Genomic DNA, 6,688 nt, shown 5'->3' with positions numbered 1-6,688 from the left:
ATATATATATATATATATATATATATATATATAATATATATATAGTGTACTTGCATGTGTAGTGGGACTTAAATGTAAGTAGAAGTAGTAAGACGTATCTGAAATCTTGCATGCTTATGAGACAGAAAGACACCAGCAATCCTACCATCATGTAAAACAATTACAGGCTTACTTTTTACAATCACTTGACAGGACGGTAGTACCTCCCTGGGTGGTTGCTGTCTACCATCATACTACCACAGGACGGTAGTACCTCCCTGGTTGGTTGCTGTCTACCATCCTGCTACCACAGGACGGTAGTACCTCCCAGGGTGGTTGCTGTTTACCATCCTAATACCACAGGACGGTAGTACCTCCCTGGGTGGTTGCTGTCTACCATCATACTACCACAGGACGGTAATACCTCCCTGGGTGGTTGCTGTCTACCATCATACTACCACAGGATGGTAGTACCTCCCTGGGTGGTTGCTGTCTACCATCCTGCTACCACAGGACGGTAGTACCTCCCTGGGTGGTTGCTGTCTACCATCCTACTAGCACAGGACGGTAGTACCTCCCTGGGTGGTTGCTGTCTACCATCCTGCTACCACAGGACGGTAGTACCTCCATGGGTGGTTGCTGTCTACCATCCTGCTACCACAGGACGGTAGTACCTCCCTGGGTGGTTGCTGTCTACCATCCTACTACCAAAGGATGGTAGTACCTCCCTGGGTGGTTGCTGTCTATCAACCTGCTACCACAGGACGGTAATACCTCCCTGGGCGGCTCCTGTCTACCACCCTAATACCACAGGACGGTAGTACCTCCCTGGGCGGCTGCTGTCTACCATCTTACTACCACAGGACGGTAGTACCTCCTTGGGTGGTTGCTGTCTGCCAACCTACTACCACAGGACGGTAGTACCTCCCTGGGTGGTTGCTGTCTACCATCCTACTACCACAGGACGGCAGTAACTCCCTGGGTGGTTGCTGTCTGCCAACCTACTACCACAGGACGGTAGTACCTCCCTGGGCGGCTGCTGTCTACCATCCTACTACCACAGGACGGTAGTACCTCCCTGGACGGCTGCTGTCTTCCATCCTACTACCACAGGACGGTAGTACCTCCCTGGGCGGCTGCTGTCTACCATCCTACTACCACAGGACGGTAGTACATCCAAGGACGGCTGCTGTCTACCATCCTACTACCACAGGACGGTAGTACCTCCCTGGGCGGCTGCTGTCTACCATCCTACTACCACAGGACGGTAGTACCTCCCTGGGCGGCTGCTGTCTACCATCCTGCTACCACAGGACGGTAGTACCTCCCTGGACGGCTGCTGTCTACCATCCTACTACCACAGGACGGTAGTACCTCCCTGGGCGGCTGCTGTCTACCATCCTGCTACCACAGGACGATAGTACCTCCCTGGGCGGCTGCTGTCTACCATCCTACTACCACAGGACGGTAGTACCTCCCTGGGCGGCTGCTGTCTACCATCCTGCTACCACAGGACGGTAGTACCTCCCTGGGCGGCTGCTGTCTACCATCCTGCTACCACAGGACGGTAGTACCTCCCTGGGCGGTTGCTGTCTACCATCCTACTACCACAGGACGGTAGTACCTCCCTGGGCGGCTGCTGTCTACCATCCTACTACCACAGGACGGTAGTACCTCCCTGGGCGGCTGCTGTCTACCATCCTACTGCCACAGGACGGTAGTACCTCCCTGGGCGGCTGCTGTCTACCATCCTACTACCACAGGACGGTAGTACCTCCCTGGGCGGCTGCTGTCTACCATCCTACTACCACAGGACGGTAGTACCTCCCTGGGCGGCTGCTGTCTACCATCCTACTGCCACAGGACGGTAGTACCTCCCTGGACGACTGCTGTCTACCATCCTGCTACCACAGGACGGTAGTACCTTCCTGGGCGGCTGCTGTCTACCATCCTACTACCACAGGACGGTAGTACCTCCCTGGGCGGCTGCTGTCTACCATCCTACTACCACAGGACGGTAGTACCTCCCTGGGCGGCTGCTGTCTACCATCCTACTACCACAGGACGGTAGTACCTCCCTGGGCGGCTGCTGTCTACCATCCTGCTACCACAGGACGGTAGTACCTCCCTGGGCGGCTGCTGTCTACCATCCTGCTACCACAGGACGGTAGTACCTCCCTGGACGGCTGCTGTCAACCATCCTACTACCACAGGACGGTAGTACCTCCCTGGGCGGCTGCTGTCTACCATCCTACTACCACAGGACGGTAGTACCTCCCTGGACGGCTGCTGTCTACCATCCTGCTACCACAGGACGGTAGTACCTCCCTGGGCGGCTGCTGTCTACCATCCTACTACCACAGGACGGTAGTACCTCCCTGGACGGCTGCTGTCTACCATCCTACTACCACAGGACGGTAGTACCTCCCTGGACGGCTGCTGTCTACCATCCTACTACCACAGGACGGTAGTACCTCCCTGGACGGCTGCTGTCTACCATCCTACTACCACAGGACGATAGTACCTCCCTGGGCGGCTGCTGTCTACCATCCTACTACCACAGGACGGTAGTACCTCCCTGGACGGCTGCTGTCTACCATCCTGCTACCACAGGACGGTAGTACCTCCCTGGACTCCTGCTGTCTACCATCCTGCTACCACAGGACGGTAGTACCTCCCTGGGCGGCTGCTGTCTACCATCCTACTACCACAGGACGGTAGTACCTCCCTGGGCGGCTGCTGTCTACCATCCTACTACCACAGGACGGTAGTACCTCCCTGGACGGCTGCTGTTTACCATCCTACTACCACAGGACGGTAGTACCTCCCTGGACGGCTGCTGTCTACCATCCTGCTACCACAGGACGGTAGTACCTCCCTGGACGGCTGCTGTTTACCATCCTACTACCACAGGACGGTAGTACCTCCCTGGACGGCTGCTGTCTACCATCCTGCTACCACAGGACGGTAGTACCTCCCTGGACGGCTGCTGTCTACCATCCTACTACCACAGGCCGGTAGTACCTCCCTGGACGGCTGCTGTCTACCATCCTACTACCACAGGACGGTAGTACCTCCCTGGACGGCTGCTGTCTACCATCCTACTACCACAGGACGGTAGTACCTCCCTGGACGGCTGCTGTCTACCATCCTACTACCACAGGACGGTAGTACCTCCCTGGACGGCTGCTGTCTACCATCCTACTACCACAGGACGGTAGTACCTCCCTGGGCGGCTGCTGTCTACCATCCTACTACCACAGGACGGTAGTACCTCCCTGGACGGCTGCTGTCTACCATCCTGCTACCACAGGACGGTAGTACCTCCCTGGACGGCTGCTGTCTACCATCCTACTACCACAGGACGGTAGTACCTCCCTGGACGGCTGCTGTCTACCATCCTGCTACCACAGGACGGTAGTACCTCCCTGGACGGCTGCTGTCTACCATCCTGCTACCACAGGACGGTAGTACCTCCCTGGACGGCTGCTGTCTACCATCCTACTACCACAGGACGGTAGTACCTCCCTGGGTGGTTGCTGTCTACCATCCTACTACCACAGGACGGTAGTACCTCCCTGGACGGCTGCTGTCTACCATCCTACTACCACAGGACGGTAGTACCTCCCTGGACGGCTGCTGTCTACCATCCTGCTACCACAGGACGGTAGTACCTCCCTGGACGGCTGCTGTCTACCATCCTGCTACCACAGGACGGTAGTACCTCCCTGGACGGCTGCTGTCTACCATCCTACTACCACAGGACGGTAGTACCTCCCTGGACGGCTGCTGTCTACCATCCTACTACCACAGGACGGTAGTACGTCCTTGGGCGGCTGCTGTCTACCATCCTACTACCACAGGACGGTAGTACATCCCTGGGTGGTTGCTGTCTACCATCCTACTACCACAGGACGGTAGTACATCCCTGGGCGGCTGCTGTCTACCATCCTACTACCACAGGACGGTAGTACCTCCCTGGGCGGCTGCTGTCTACCATCCTACTACCACAGGACGGTAGTACCTCCCTGGGCGGCTGCTGTCTACCATCCTGCTACCACAGGACGGTAGTACCTCCCTGGGCGGCTGCTGTCTACCATCCTACTACCACAGGACGGTAGTACCTCCCTGGGCGGCTGCTGTCTACCATCCTACTACCACAGGACGGTAGTACCTCCCTGGGCGGCTGCTGTCTACCATCCTACTACCACAGGACGGTAGTACCTCCCTGGGCGGCTGCTGTCTACCATCCTACTACCACAGGACGGTAGTACCTCCCTGGGTGGCTGCTGTCTACCATCCTACTACCACAGGACGGTAGTACCTCCCTGGGCGGCTGCTGTCTACCATCCTACTACCACAGGACGGTAGTACCTCCCTGGGCGGCTGCTGTCTACCATCCTACTACCACAGGACGGTAGTACCTCCCTGGGCGGCTGCTGTCTACCATCCTACTACCACAGGACGGTAGTACCTCCCTGGGCGGCTGCTGTCTACCATCCTACTACCACAGGACGGTAGTACCTCCCTGGGCGGCTGCTGTCTACCATCCTACTACCACAGGACGGTAGTACCTCCCTGGGTGGCTGCTGTCTACCATCCTACTACCACAGGACGGTAGTACCTCCCTGGGCGGCTGCTGTCTACCATCCTACTACCACAGGACGGTAGTACCTCCCTGGGCGGCTGCTGTCTACCATCCTACTACCACAGGACGGTAGTACCTCCCTGGGTGGCTGCTGTCTACCATCCTACTACCACAGGACGGTAGTACCTCCCTGGGCGGCTGTTGTCTACCATCCTGCTACCACAGGACGGTAGTACCTCCCTGGGCGGCTGTTGTCTACCATCCTGCTACCACAGGACGGTAGTACCTCCCTGGGCGGCTGCTGTCTACCATCCTACTACCACAGGACGGTACTACCTCCCTGCTGTTGTCTACCATCCTGCTACCACAGTAGACGGTAGTACAGGACGGTAGTACCTCTCTGGGCGGCTGCTGTCTACCATCCTACTACCACAGGACGGTAGTACCTCCCTGGGCGGCTGCTGTCTACCATCCTACTACCACAGGACGGTACTACCTCCCTGGGCGGCTGTTGTCTACCACCTCCCTGGGCGGCCTACCATCCTGCTACCACAGGACGGTAGTACCTCCCTGGGCGGCTGTTGTCTACCATCCTGCTACCACAGGACGGTAGTACCTACCATCCTGGGACGGGTACCTCCCTGCTGTCTACCATCCTGCTACCACAGGACGGTAGTACCTACCATCCTGGGACGGGTACCTCCCTGCTGTTGTCTACCATCCTGCTACCACAGGACGGTAGTACCTCCCTGGTCTACCATCCTGCTACCACAGGACGGGTACCTCCCTGGGTGGTTGCTGTCTACCATCCTGCTACCACAGGACGGTAGTACCTCCCTGGGTGGTTGTTGTCTACCATCCTGCTACCACAGGACGGTAGTACCTCCCTGGGTGGTTGTTGTCTACCATCCTGCTACCACAGGACGGTAGTACCTCCCTGGGTGGTTGTTGTCTACCATCCTGCTACCACAGGACGGTAGTACCTCCCTGGGCGGCTGTTGTCTACCATCCTGCTACCACAGGACGGTAGTACCTCCCTGGGCGGCTGTTGTCTACCATCCTGCTACCACAGGACGGTAGTACCTCCCTGGGTGGTTGTTGTCTACAATCCTGCTACCACAGGACGGTAGTACCTCCCTGGGCGGCTGTTGTCTACCATCCTGCTACCACAGGACGGTAGTACCTCCCTGGGCGGCTGTTGTCTACCATCCTGCTACCACAGGACGGTAGTACCTCCCTGGGCGGCTGTTGTCTACCATCCTGCTACCACAGGACGGTAGTACCTCCCTGGGCGGCTGCTGTCTACCATCCTACTACCACAGGACGGTAGTACCTCCCTGGACGGCTGCTGTCTACCATCCTACTACCACAGGACGGTAGTACCTCCCTGGGCGGCTGTTGTCTACCATCCTGCTGGGCGGCTGTTGTCTACCATCCTGCTACCACAGGACGGTAGTACCTCCCTGGGTGGTTGTTGTCTACCATCCTGCTACCACAGGACGGTAGTACCTCCCTGGGCGGCTGTTGTCTACCATCCTGCTACCACAGGACGGTAGCTGGGCGGCTGTTGTCTACCATCCTGCTACCACAGGACGGTAGTACCTCCCTGGGCGGCTGCTGTCTACCATCCTGCTACCACAGGACGGTAGTACCTCCCTGGGCGGCTGTTGTCTACCATCCTGCTACCACAGGACGGTAGTACCTTCCTGGGCGGCTGCTGTCTACCATCCTGCTACCACAGGACGGTAGTACCTCCCTGGACGGCTGCTGTCTACCATCCTGCTACCACAGGACGGTAGTACCTTCCTGGGCGGCTGCTGTCTACCATCCTGCTACCACAGGACGGTAGTACCTTCCTGGGCGGCTGCTGTCTACCATCCTGCTACCACAGGACGGTAGTACCTTCCTGGGCGGCTGCTGTCTACCATCCTGCTACCACAGGACGGTAGTACCTCCCTGGGTGGCTTGTTGTCTACCATCCTACCATCCTGCTACCACAGGACGGTAGTACCTCCCTGGGTGGTTGTTGTCTACAGGACATCTGTTGTCTACCTTCCTGCTACCAAAGGACGGTAGTACCTCCCTGGGTGGTTGCTGTCTACCATCCTGCTACCACAGGAC

Source organism: Cherax quadricarinatus, chromosome 19 (assembly GCF_038502225.1).
Source record: "Cherax quadricarinatus isolate ZL_2023a chromosome 19, ASM3850222v1, whole genome shotgun sequence".
NCBI lineage: Eukaryota > Metazoa > Arthropoda > Malacostraca > Decapoda > Parastacidae > Cherax > Cherax quadricarinatus.
This window is presented reverse-complemented; position numbering follows the sequence as displayed.